Source organism: Mirounga angustirostris, unplaced genomic scaffold, assembly GCF_029215605.1.
Source record: "Mirounga angustirostris isolate CCGP_5_RB_7025 unplaced genomic scaffold, mMirAng1.0.hap1 SCAF_13, whole genome shotgun sequence".
Taxonomy (NCBI): Eukaryota; Metazoa; Chordata; class Mammalia; order Carnivora; family Phocidae; genus Mirounga; species Mirounga angustirostris.
Window position 1 is genome coordinate 71,624,320 of NW_026991721.1, and position 12,876 is coordinate 71,637,195.

The 12,876-nt window shown below is 40.0% G+C and overlaps 1 protein-coding gene across 5 annotated transcripts in view; it reads left to right on the plus strand.

Moving 5' to 3' along the window:
- Positions 1 to 12,876, plus strand: part of DEUP1 (deuterosome assembly protein 1) — a 214,961-nt gene that overhangs the window by 97,786 nt on the left and 104,299 nt on the right. For 4 of the 5 annotated variants that reach the window (XM_064577122.1, XM_064577125.1, XM_064577126.1 and 1 more), the window contains 2 exons: positions 2,782 to 2,913; positions 11,495 to 11,655. The gene's annotated coding sequence lies outside the window, so the exon portion shown is untranslated. The remainder of the gene's footprint in view (positions 1 to 2,781; positions 2,914 to 11,494; positions 11,656 to 12,876) is intronic. The other variant, XM_064577123.1, reaches the window with a different exon arrangement.

Consider the following 12,876-nt stretch of genomic DNA (forward strand, 5'->3'; position numbering starts at 1 on the left):
TTATAAGGTGCGAACCATTCACTGTAGAAATATTTGGTAGCAGAAAACATTTGGTTGTGGAAAACATTTGCTAATGGAAACAAATGGAAACATGGGGTGATGGAGAACATTAATGGGCATATGGCATCATCGCTGGTTTCTTCGGGAAAACCAGGGGTGGAAGTCATTTTCCAGGATCCAACGGGCTCCTCTATATTTGGGGGAAGGGAAAAGGTCAAGGAATGCCAGAGGGGCAGACATTACTGAGACTAGAGACAAAGCTTTTTAAAGCAACTTTTGAAGCCGTTCTCTTTGGTGACTGCAGTTTTAATGTTCCAGTTGCCTGGGCCCTGGGCCATTAACATCCATTCAAGACAATTGCTTCGCCTACTTTGAAAAAAGTCCACTATGCTTGATTATTTCCTTTCCAGTGAAATTTTTAACCTAAGTTGTATTGCCTTATGAGGCTAATAAGTATTTCCCCCCCAAAAAATGCAAACGTATTTTATAGAAAAATACCAAATGAACATATGAACTTATGAACTTCATTTTTAATTAAATAAATGTCTTTAGGTGAAGTTGCTATTTCCAGCCAACAAGGCCCTTTAGTTAAACATTTTGTTTATATTCTATTGGAATGCTTAATTCTCTCAGTTTGGTAAATTATCTATGCACTCTGTGTATTTCTGGGAAGCTCGGGATCTCGTTGTGAGTATTTTGATGTGTTCAATGTGAAGAAATATGATCAGGCTCTAAGCAATGCCACTTTGCTCCTAGGTACCTATAGCATCAATGGTAAAAATAGACAGGAATGAGATACTTAGGATGGCATCATCTGTACTATGGTTGGAGAAATGATCAATAACCTCTGAATGTCTTTGGCATCTTCCCCTGCCACCCCTTTACTTCAGACTTTCATTATCTTGCTGGATTACTGCAAAGCCCCTGAAGTGGTGTCTTTTTAATCTCCTGTCTTTCCCTTCTTCAGTCCAGGCTTCACGCTTTTTCCAGATAAATCTTCTAGGCACACAGCTCCCATAGCATCCTTGTCTCACTCAAGAGCCTTCAGGGACCGCCCCCCCCCCCCCCCCCCCCGTCGACCAAAATCAATAGCATTCAGGGCCCTGGTGTTCAAGGGCCTTATACATATGACCTGAACACACTTTTCAAACTTTTCTCTCAATCTTTCTCTGCGTGTATTGTATGATTTCAGTCAACTGGACTGCTTGCTATTCCCCGGATATCCCTCATGCGCCCACTTCTGTGAGCCATGGTTGTGATCTTTTTTCTTTGATGGCAGTTGTCTTAGTCTGTTCAGGCTGCTATAACAAAAATGCCATCTGTGGGTGGCTTAAACCACAAACAATTATTTCTCACAGTACTGAAGTCTAAGAAGTCTGAAGTCTATGAGTTCCAAGATAAAGGCACGGGCATATTTGGTATCTGGTAAGAGCCTTCTTACCTTCTGGTAAGAAGTTGTCTTCTCACTGTGTCCTTATACGGATAGCACTTGGACAGGGCTGCATGAGAAGCAAGGTCCCTCACTGCCTGAGAATGTCCAGAGGTTCCAGTGTGGAGGCGACCATCCAGGAGGGGAGGTGGGCAAGGGAACTCCCAGGGGAGGGGGGTTTATGTGACTAGGTGATATGTCTCCGGATGAGAGACCTCTGAAGGGCCATAGCAGCTTCCAGCCAGAAGGTTCTACCTTACCAAAGGCCAGCAGATGTGGGGTCAGGTTTCACCAGGTATGCAAAGCAGTGAGGCTCTAAATGGTTAAAAAATCTGCTTGTTTGGACTATTTTTTAAATAATTGGATGTGTAAAATTTTTGAGTGTGGTGCCAGTAGGCTTTTGAACTAAAAGATCTCAACCTGCAGGGAAGTAATAAACAACCTACGGGTCAATACCCACAGACCATCTTTGGCTCATTTATATAACATTTTGGGCAATAACTAGCAGTCAGTGCCAAAGCAACCATTTACAAATTGAATTAAGTATTAAACATTTACAATTTAGGAGGCGCTCCAGCAAATGACTTGACATACCCTTTGGAATTATAAACTAGGAACGAATGAAACCGATTTGATTTGGTGATGGCAGTACTTAGGAATGGGGAGAATAGAGTCAGCCTAGGTGTCCCACTGTGTTTTTATTTAGAAGTGAAGCCATCGCTCACTCTCCCATTTCTTTCACAAATAAGTCCATGGGAACTCCATTCAGCATTCAATCCAAGATGCCCAAACCACGTGTTGCCCAGTAGGATGGAAAACAGAGCCCACCCCACCACCCCTATGTGCTATGATCATGTTAATGGTGCCCCCTAACGGCTGCTGTGTAAGTTAGTTTCATGAAGGGACTTCCCTCCATGAAAATGTTGGGTAAAATGTATTCTTCCATGAGGTGATGCACCATTAGAATTGTTTATGTAATCACAACTTAAAATGTCCCACAATTCACATTATTCCACCAGAGTACATCTTTGTTTTAAAACTGGAAGCTCCTACAATTTGGACTCATTTTCTACAGTCCAGAGTTGCTGAAAACCTCAATGATTTGTTTGCATATAGGTCCAGAAACACAAGTAGAGATGCTTTAAAAAAGGAGAGCTTAGCATTTTAGAAATCCACAAGTCCCTTAAGAAGTTTCTGGGACATAGGTCACAATAAAACATAAGATTTTGATTACTGCTTAATAGTCCTTGGGATGTTTTCTACGTTCATTTGAAGAGGTAGTTTTAATTGTGTGACTCTTGATATCTAGTTTTTGCTCAACAAATATTTATTGAGAATGTGCTATGTGCCAGGCACTGGACCAGAAAATGGGGACATTGCAGTCAACAAGTTCAACATGACTGCTGCCCTCATGGTATGGGGAATGATGCAGTGGTCATAAAGCTATCCCAGACCTTCACTTCCAAACTGAAGATTCTGATAAGGTAAGACAAAAACAAAGCGTTTTACTGTTTCACTTTCTTCTGGTCTGGGCTTCCCTGAGGCTGGAACTGATTGACTCCAGTTGCAAATCCTGCAAGAGAGAAAGTGCTTTTTTTTTTTTTTTTTTTAAGGGGATTGATAGCTGCGTAAGATATCACTGGTTTGAGGACTTGAGTTTAAGCTCCAATTTGCTTCACCAAGGTCCCTGATCAGCCTCAAGGAGGCCAGTTCATGGAATCCCACAGTCTGACTTATCAAAATATTCATTTGACCTTGAAAACATTCTTGTTGATGCCATGCGGCTAGGAAACAAATGAAGTATTTGAACAAAATGTTTGCATCAGTGACTCCAAATTGACACAGACTCTGTAGGTTGTCTGGGATGAGAAACCTCTAGAAGGCTCATTTTATCTGGTGCCTGCAGGGTTTTGTTTTTCTCTGTGCTAAAAGATGACAAGCAGCATGTTAATTAAAGAACTGACATCCTTCGATTTACTCTTTTCTCCCTACTTGCCACATTCCTCCTCCCCCAGCTCCTACCACCACTCCTGCCTTTCCTACAGAAGTGTAAATGAAAGGTTTCACAGTTTTTACATGAATAATTCTGGGGCAGCTCCTGTTCTTCTCATCAACCACTTCATAGCAAAGTCAAATTTTGTGCCCTGTTATGTTAAATTTTGATCTTTTTTAACATAGGAAAAATCATTTTGATAAAGGTTAATGCCTCCTTAATATTTATACACTTGAACCATACTGAAAATGCATTTTGAAATTCTGAAGTCTTGAATTAATATGACAACGTGCACAGAGTGTGTGGCACTATTTGTAATTCATTAGCACATACTTTACAATATATTAGCATCAACTGTGGAATGCTCTCTCATGGTTCTGGCAAGCCTGTGAGTTTCCACCTAGTCTATCCTCTAGCACTTTAAGGTTTTGACATAGATGTCCAGAGACAATTTCAAATGATTCTTGCAGATCAGGAATACATTAATTTATCCAGCAACCTGCTAGGTGTAATATATTACCCTGAGAAACATGCTTACCTAGCAGCCATCCAGCATATGTTTGTCTAGTTTCAAGCAGATTTTGAACACCAGACTGCCATAATGGAAATGAACTGTGACATGATCCTGGTAAATTGGGGACTGCATCTGTTCTACAGCACCTGGACTGTGTCCTCCCTGCATAGTGAGTCTGCAGATGATTAACAGTCCCTACAACTCACATCGTTTTGAAATAGTGCCTTGATAACCCCACATGTATCGTCAGTGGCTCTTGCAACAGATGGAAATCTAACAGTGTCATAGATTTCATGAGTTCATTCTTTGCTGATGTCGAAACCCTCCAGAATCTTTATTTTAATGACCTGTCCTCCCGGGCATATGAAAACCAGTCTCTGACTGACAGATATACAAGTATCTAAAACAGTAATTTAATGGCTATACTGAGTTTGACTTTCCCCTCAAACATTTAAATCCTAGCTCTTAAAAGTTCCCAAATCTCCAAAAATCCTTTGGCATCATAGAATATTCAGAGTTCCGCAGGGCTTGAAAATTTTGTAAGGAGCATAGCACAGGAGTTGTGTTTAAAAATATTTATAAGGATGTTTCTGGTTTTATTATCATTAAAGAGAAAGCTGAATCATCTGTGTTTTAGAATTGACAGGGCTGCTTCATAATTATTAATCTCCGTAGCCCAACTATTTAGAACTGTAGTTCAATATTTATGAGCCATTGTGCAGTGCGTGTGCATAAGCATATGTGTGTGCATATGCACATGGTTATACACGCACAGATCTTTATGCAACGCAGAAAGTACACAATTGGATGCATGAGCATGGCTTTGTCTTTGTGATTGTTGTTGCCTGTACAAGTCCAGTTGTTCCTGCTTCCTCCCCTTGAGCAATGGTTGACAGCTTTGCTCAAAGCCTCATCCCCTCCATGCTTCTTCATCCCTCCAGTACTGTGTCAGGGACTGCTAATTTCTTCCCGATTTTCATTTTATCTCCTCTATGGTAATATAATGCTGGATTTTAGCTAGACATATTACTGCCCACCAAAATACACATTTTCCGATCTTCCTCGCAGCTAGGTGTGAACAAATGAACTCATTTTATTTTATTTACTTTATTATGTTATGTTAATCACCATACATTACATCATTAGTTTTTGATGTAGTGTTCCATGATTCATTGTTTGCGTATAACACCCAGTGCTCCATTCAGTACGTGCCCTCTTTAATGCCCATTCCCAGGCTAACCCATCCCCGCACCCCCTCCCCTCTAGAACCCTCAGTTTGTTTCTCAGAGTCCATAGTCTCTCATGGTTCATCTCCCCTTCCGATTGCCCCTCCCTTCATTCTTCCCTTCCTGCTATCTTCTTTTTTTTTTTAACATATAATGTATTATTTGTTTCAGAGGTAGAGGTATGTGATTCAACAGTCTTGCCCACTTCACAGCGCTCACCATAGCACATACCCTCCCCAGTGTCTATCACTCAGCCACCCCATCCCTCCCACCCCCCACCACTCCAGCAACACTCACTTTGTTTCCTGAGATTAAGAATTCCTCATATCAGTGAGATCATATGATACTTGTCTTTCTCTGATTGACTTATTTCACTCACCATAATACCCTCCACTTCCATCCACGTAGTTGCAAATGGCAAGATTTCATTCCTTTTGATGGCTGCATAATATTCCATTGTGTATATATACCACATCTTCTTTACCCATTCATCTGTCGATGGACATCTTGGCTCTTTCCATAGTTTGGCTATTGTGGACATGGCTGCTATAAACATCAGGGTGCACGCACCCCTTCGGATCACTACATTTGTATCTTTGGGGTAAATACCCAGTAGTGCAATTGCTGGATCATATGGTAGCTCTATTTTCAACTTTTTGAGGAACCTCCATACTGTTTTCCAGAGTGGCTGCACCAGCTTGCATTCCCACCAACAGTGTAGGAGGGTTCCCCTTTCTCCGCATCCCCGCCAACATCTGTCGTTTCCTGACTTGTTAATTTTAGCCATTCTGACTGGTGTGAGGTGGTATCTCATTGAGGTTTTGATTTGGATTTCCCCGATGCCAAGCGATGTTGAGCACTTTTTCATGTGTCTGTTGGCCATTTGGATGTCTTCTTTGGAAAAATGTCTGTTCATGTCTTCTGCCCATTTTTTGATTGGATCATTTGTTCTTTGGGTGTTGAGTTTGATAAGTTCTTTATAGATTTTGGATACTAGCCCTTTATCTGATATGTCATTTGCAAGTATCTTTGTCGGTTGTCTTTTGGTTTTGTTGACTGTTTCTTTTGCTGTGCAAAAGCTTTTTATCTTGATGAAGTCCCAATAGTTCATTTTTGCCCTTGCTTTCTTGCCTTTGGCGATGTTTCTAGGAAGAAGTTGCTGTGGCTGAGGTGGAAGAGGTTGCTGCCTGTGTTCTCCTTTAGGATTTTGATGGACTCCTGTCTCACATTGAGGTCTTTCAACCATTTGGAGTCTATTTTTGTGTGTGGTGTAAGGAAATGGTCCAGTTTCATTCTTCTGCATGTGGCTGTTCAATTTTCCCACACCATGTGTTGAAGAGACTGTCTTTTTCCCACTGGACATTCTTTCCTGCTTTGTCGAAGATGAGTTGACCATAGAGTTGAGGGTCCATTTCTGGGCTCTCTATTCTGTTCCATTGATCAATATGTCTGTTTTTGTGCCAGTACCATACTGTCTTGATGATGACAGCTTCGTAATAGAGCTGGAAGTCCGGAATTGTAATGCCGCCAGCTTTGCTTTTCTTTTTCAACATTCCTCTGGCTATTTGGGGTCTTTTCTGGTTCCATACAAATTTGAGGATTATTTGTTCCATTTCTTTGAAAAAAGTGGATGGTATTTTGATAGGGATTGCATTGAATGTGTAGATTGCTCTAGGTAGCATTGACATCTTCACAATATTTGTTCTTCCAATCCATGAGCATGGAACGTTTTTCCATTTCTTTGTGTCTTCCTCAATTTCTTTCATGAGTATTTTATAGTTTTCTGAGTACAGATTCTTTGCTCCTTTGGTTAGATTTATTCCTAGGTATCTTATGGTTTTGGGTGCTATTGTAAATGGGATCGACTCCTTAATTTCTCTTTCTTCTGTCTTGTTGTTGGTTTCTGTGCATTGATTTTATATCCTGCCACTTTACTGAATTCCTGTATGCGTTCTAGCAGTTTTGGGGTGGAGTCTTTTGGTTTTCCACATAAAGTATCATATCATCTGCAAAGAGTGAGAGTTTGACTGCTTCTTTGCTGATTCAGATGCCTTTGATTTCTTTTTGTTGTCTGATTGCTGTGGCTAGGACTTCCAATACTATGTTGAATAACAGTGGTGATAGTGGACATCCCTGCTGTGTTCCTGACCTTAGGGGGAAAGCTCTCAGTTTTTCCCCATTGAGAATGATATTCGCTATAGGTTTTTCATAGATGGTTTTTATGATATTGAGGTATGTATCCTCTATCCCTATACTTTAGAGAGTTTTGATCAAGAAAGGATGCTGTACTTTGTCAAATGCTTTTTCTGCATCTATCGAGAAGATCATATGGTTCTTGTTCTTTCTTTTATTAATGTATTATATCACATTGATTGATTTACGGATGTTGAACCAACCTTGCAGCCCAGGGATAAATCCCGCTTGGTTGTGGTGAATAATCCTTTTAATGTACTGTTGGATCCTATTGGCTAGTATTTTGGTGAGAATTTTTGCATCCTCATTTTATTTTTTTAATTAATTTATTTTTATTTTTTTATTTGAGAGAGAGACAGCACAAACTGGGGGAGAAGCCAGAGGGAGAGGGAGAGCAAGGAGCCCAATGTGGGGCTCAATCACAGGGCCTGAGCCAAAGGCAGACGCTTAACTGACTGAGCCACCCAGGTGCCCCCCAAAGATCTCATTTTAGCATTAAGATGTAAAAGAACTCTCCTTGGACCCCTTCCATCCATCTGCTGCCTAGAACACCAACTCAGTGGCTTGAGCCCCACCGACGTTTTGTGCAAATATCAAGTGGGGTCCACGTGGTGACCTGGAAGGACACTTGTGCTCTGACACCCAGGAGACCTCACCAGTCCCAGGCTGCCCATCTTCAGAGTATTTTATGTAAGGGAGACATAAATCTCAATGTTGTTCAAGGCATTGTTTTTTTCTGTTCTTGTGTGCTCAGGCAAACTGAATCCCAACTAATAAAAGTATCCTAGCCATTTCTTTCACACCTGCCCTTGAGGCCATCTGTCCCCAGCTCTGCGCCCTGCCATCCACATTACTGTGGTGCTCCTGAGAGCTTGTTCTTGCCTGTCTAGTACACTTGACTGATCACGTGAGGCCCCAAGATCTGATGATGGCCTCTCTGTCCAGCCTCAAGTCGGCCATTCCTCCTCATCTCCAAACTGCATGTCTCAGCAGTACTGATATGCCTCCTCACATTTCCAGTCTGGGTTTGTTTTCTCAGTCTAGAATGTTCTCCCCATGCTCAACGACTTGAGAAATTCAAATCTCAGCTCAAATGCTCAACCCCCTCTTTGAGATCCTCTGTGATTTCCCCAAGCAGAGCAAACTAATGCATTCTTTCCCCTATATGACCCTGCACTGGGTTAACAAATGGTACTGCGATCCTTTGCATGCCTGTCTCCATGTTAAACTATAAGCTGCTGGGGAGTAAGGACTCAGTTACTTCTTCCTTGGACATCTTGTATCAAGCTCAATATAGTCACTCAACATATGAAGCTGAATGTAAAAGGAATGAGTGAGTGATTCTGCCAGGGACGTCTGTTAGGAAGCACTGTCCCCACTTTAAATAACAGCTTCGACTCCTTAGTTGCCTCTGTGACAAAGAGCCTCAATGATGTTTTTAAACCATACTGGAATTTTATAGTTTCTTGTTTTAATTTTTTGTTTTTGCCTTCTTTATCTTGAATCTTTTTGGGGTTAAAAGTGGCATAAAAGTATAAGTACATTTTATATTTAATTAGCTTTCATACTGGCCACTGTGTTTTCAGCACCTTACAGTGGCGACTTGGCCCTGCCAAGCATTGTGCTAAGTGTTTTACGTACCTTTTTTTATTAAATTTTTGCCATAACCTATGAGGCGAGTATCATGTTCAATCTAGTTTAAGTGAAAGAAATTTACTGGCTTGTGTAGCCAGAAGATCTGAGGGTATGGGTTCAGCTGTATCTAGGGCTTGAACTATACGGTTAAAGCACTGTACGTATCCCTCCCTACATCTGACTCTGTACTTGTCCCTCCCTGCCTCGGACTTGTTCCTTGTTACTATCCCTACCTCTAACTCCATTCTTGCCAATATCTCTGACTCTATTCCCCTCCCCATCTCTATCTCTATCCTCATTTCTATCTCAGTCTCTATCTATATCCCATCCCGATCCCTCCTTGTCTCTCTGGAAGTCTCTTGTCATATAGCAATCATGGTGGACATCAACAGACCCAAACTTGTATCGTCCCCCTTAGCAACCCAAACAGCAAGAGAGCATCTTCCCTACAGCTCTGGGAGTGAAATCTCAGACAATTGTCTGATTGGCTGTGTTAGGTCATCTGCTTATCCCTGAAGTTGATAGTGATTAGGGAGAAGGATAATGTGGTTACCCAGGTTTGGGTCATACCCAACCATATGGATAGGACAGAGTGGGTTCAGCCCCTACCTAAACTCCATGTGGAGTGAGTGTCCCTACAGAAAAAAGGAGTTCCAAAAGAAGGTGAAAAACAGCTAGGAGGCAAAAAACAAAGGGGGGGGGGGTGGATTTCTACCACTGGCATGCTCTCTCCTTACAGATAAGGAAACTGAACTCAGAAAGAGTATTTTATTTTCCCAAGGACACACTGAAGGTAAGTCATGGAGCTGGGATTCAAATCCAGTTCTGACTCTAAAGTCTTTGTCCCCTAACCATTTTGCTGCATTATGTTCTTTTATACAGTACAAAAAATAAACACTAAGCCTTTGAAATTTAACTGATGACCAGAAATAAAGAAAAAATAATTAATTTGTCTAAATTTGTGAGACAGGGCTAAGGCTGTGACCTGAATTGTCACCCGTATGCCACCCAACCAAGGTAAATCTCTTTACCAAAGAAGTATACTATTCCTTTTTATAATTGTCCATAAACAAACAAACAAAAACATTTGGGTCACTTTGTACCTTTAGGAGTTTTATTGTTTCCTTTTGGGGGGAAGCTTTATTCTTTAAACAGGTAGTCCCCACAGAGCTATTTTCTAAATGATGCTCAGCTTCTTAATGACTTTTCCTAACTAAACATAATCATAGCAATCTTAAACTACCCAAATATACATACACTATATTGGTCTTGATATTGTTCTTTTTTCTGTTTGTTTGTTTGTTTTTAATTTAGTATCTTTTTTTTAATATGAGTATAGCTGACACACAATGTTACATTAGTTGCAGGTGTACAACTTAGTGATTCAAAACCATAGTGAGATATCATCATACATCAGAATAGCTAAAATCAAAATGACAAGAAATCACAAGTGCTGGTGAGGATGTGTAGAAAAGGATCCTTCATGCATTATTAGTAGGAATGTAAGTTGGTGCAGCCACTGTGGGAAACAATATGGAGGTTCCTCAAAAAATTAAAAATAGAAATACCATATAACCCAACAATTCCATTATTGGGTATTTACCCAAACAAAAAACACTAACTTGAAAAGATATATGCACCCCTGTTTATTGCAGCATTGTTCACAAAGTCAAGATAGGGAAGAAACTAAGCATCCATCAATAGATGAATGGATAAAGAAAATGTGGTGTATATATGTATACGTATATGTATATGTATGGAATATTATGTATGTAACCTAAGCATCCATCAATAGACAAAGGGATAGGAAAAATGTGTGTGTGTGTGTGTGTGTGATATTACATAGCCATAGAAAGGATGAGATTGTGTCATTTGAGACCACATGGATGGACCTATAGTGTATTATACTAAGTGAAGTAAGTCAGTCTTAGCATTGTTTTTAATACTGGTCATGTTTTTTGGTTTCTCTGACACAATACAGGCTACCCTACCTATATACTTTCTATGTTTAATCGCTCATCCATAGGAATCCTAAAGATGTAAAACATGCCATGTGGATATTAAGGGATTTGGGGGCAGGGAATCATCCTAGAGATCATTAAACTCAATCATCTCATTTCACAGATGGGAGAAATCAGATCCAGAGGTTAAGTGGCTTGCCCAAAGTCGCTCTACTGGTTTGGCAGAATCTGGGGACTAGATTTTCTGGTGCTTTTTCTAACATTTTACCATTATTCATATTGTGCCATATCTCATTTACCATGCACTATTAGGTCTTCCTCTTGGGTAAATACAACCTTCTCTGAAACCCTCTGGGCCAGGAAATTCAAGCAGTAAACGTTTGCCCTGGCATACTAGCCATGTGATTAATATAAAGATGAAACAAATACAGTCAAATTCCAAGAAATATAAAGGTGCCATTGAAAAATGCCAAAGATAGATTTATTGATTTATTTATTGATTGATTGTTTGATTTAAAATTTTATTTATTATTTATTTGACAGAGAACAGAAGCAAGGAGAGCAGCAGAGGGAGAGGGAGAAGCAGGCTCCCCACTGAGCAGGGAGCCCGATGCGGGGCTGGATCCCAGGACCCTGGGATCATGACCTGAGCTGAAACCAAGACTTGGACGTTCAACTGACTGAGACACACAGATGCCTTAAGGGTAGAGTATTTATAGAAATTATTTGAAATTCTTCTGCACAGAAGATTTGTCTCATCTCTCCCATTTATTTATATCAGTATAAATAAGTTTTTTTTTTTTTTTGGATATTTATTGTCTATTTGGAGTTATATTCCAAGCTACTTCATTTATTTTGTTTCTCAAATTGTTCTAGTTTTGGCCATTGGGAGTTCTTTCAGTTAATTTCTCTGTTCCTTTGACATATCTTCATTATTGTGGGGTTTAGTTTAGTTTTATATTTTGAGGGCACTCCATTGCTTTCTGCCATTATGCGATGTTTCGGGCTCATCTTGTATATGTATATTTCCTGCTTCAGTCCTAGAATCAGCTATTTCTCCAAGGATCTATGTTTCTTTGTATTTAAAGGGCAATTAGAAACCAATATATGAGCAGTAGGTATATTCATATCCACTTGGAATGTTCCAAGTGTCATTGATTCTAGGCCCTCTTAGCTGACAAGCAAGGAAATATTTATGTCTATACTAACCCATGTATACATAAATATCTATAACTATTTCTATTTGTAACCATTCATATCTGTATTAGGCTAAACATGAGTTCCCATCATACAAATTAAAGACCACAATATAGCCATTTATAAAACAAGACAATATGGCTTTAAAAAATATTTAAAACACAGAAATTCATATTAGGAAATCCAATTATTGTTATTGTGTTGTTACTTAATTTTATTGAAATGACTTCTATGAATTAAGAATACTTTCTGTGTATCGCTGAGTGTCATGTTTTCTGGTTATCCTATAAACAATGGTTACTGTGCAGCTGGCCAAATAAAATTGAGTTTGAGATACATGAAAAAGTACTTCAAACAAACATTAATGAATAAACATTCTGTCATCACCGTGTGGGGCTGCAGCACCTGTTTTAGAGAGATACCAGTGTTTTATCCATTTTAGTGTCACACTTCAATGATCACGTGGAACAACATACAAAGTGAAGAAAAATGACTCCCACAACCCTCGTTGCTCAGGTCTGTGTGGCAAGACTACTCATCACGTTGCCACCATTATGCCCCTTTTTGTTCCCGGTATAAAGCACGTTAGCAGTGTCGCTGTTGCGGCTGAATATGAGTTGTTATGCCTATAATAAAACGTGATTCTAGGAGGCATCTGAGTTCAGCATTGAGGGAACATGAGTTGACCATTTCCAATCAGGGAAAAAAACCCAAGCATTTTTCTCTTT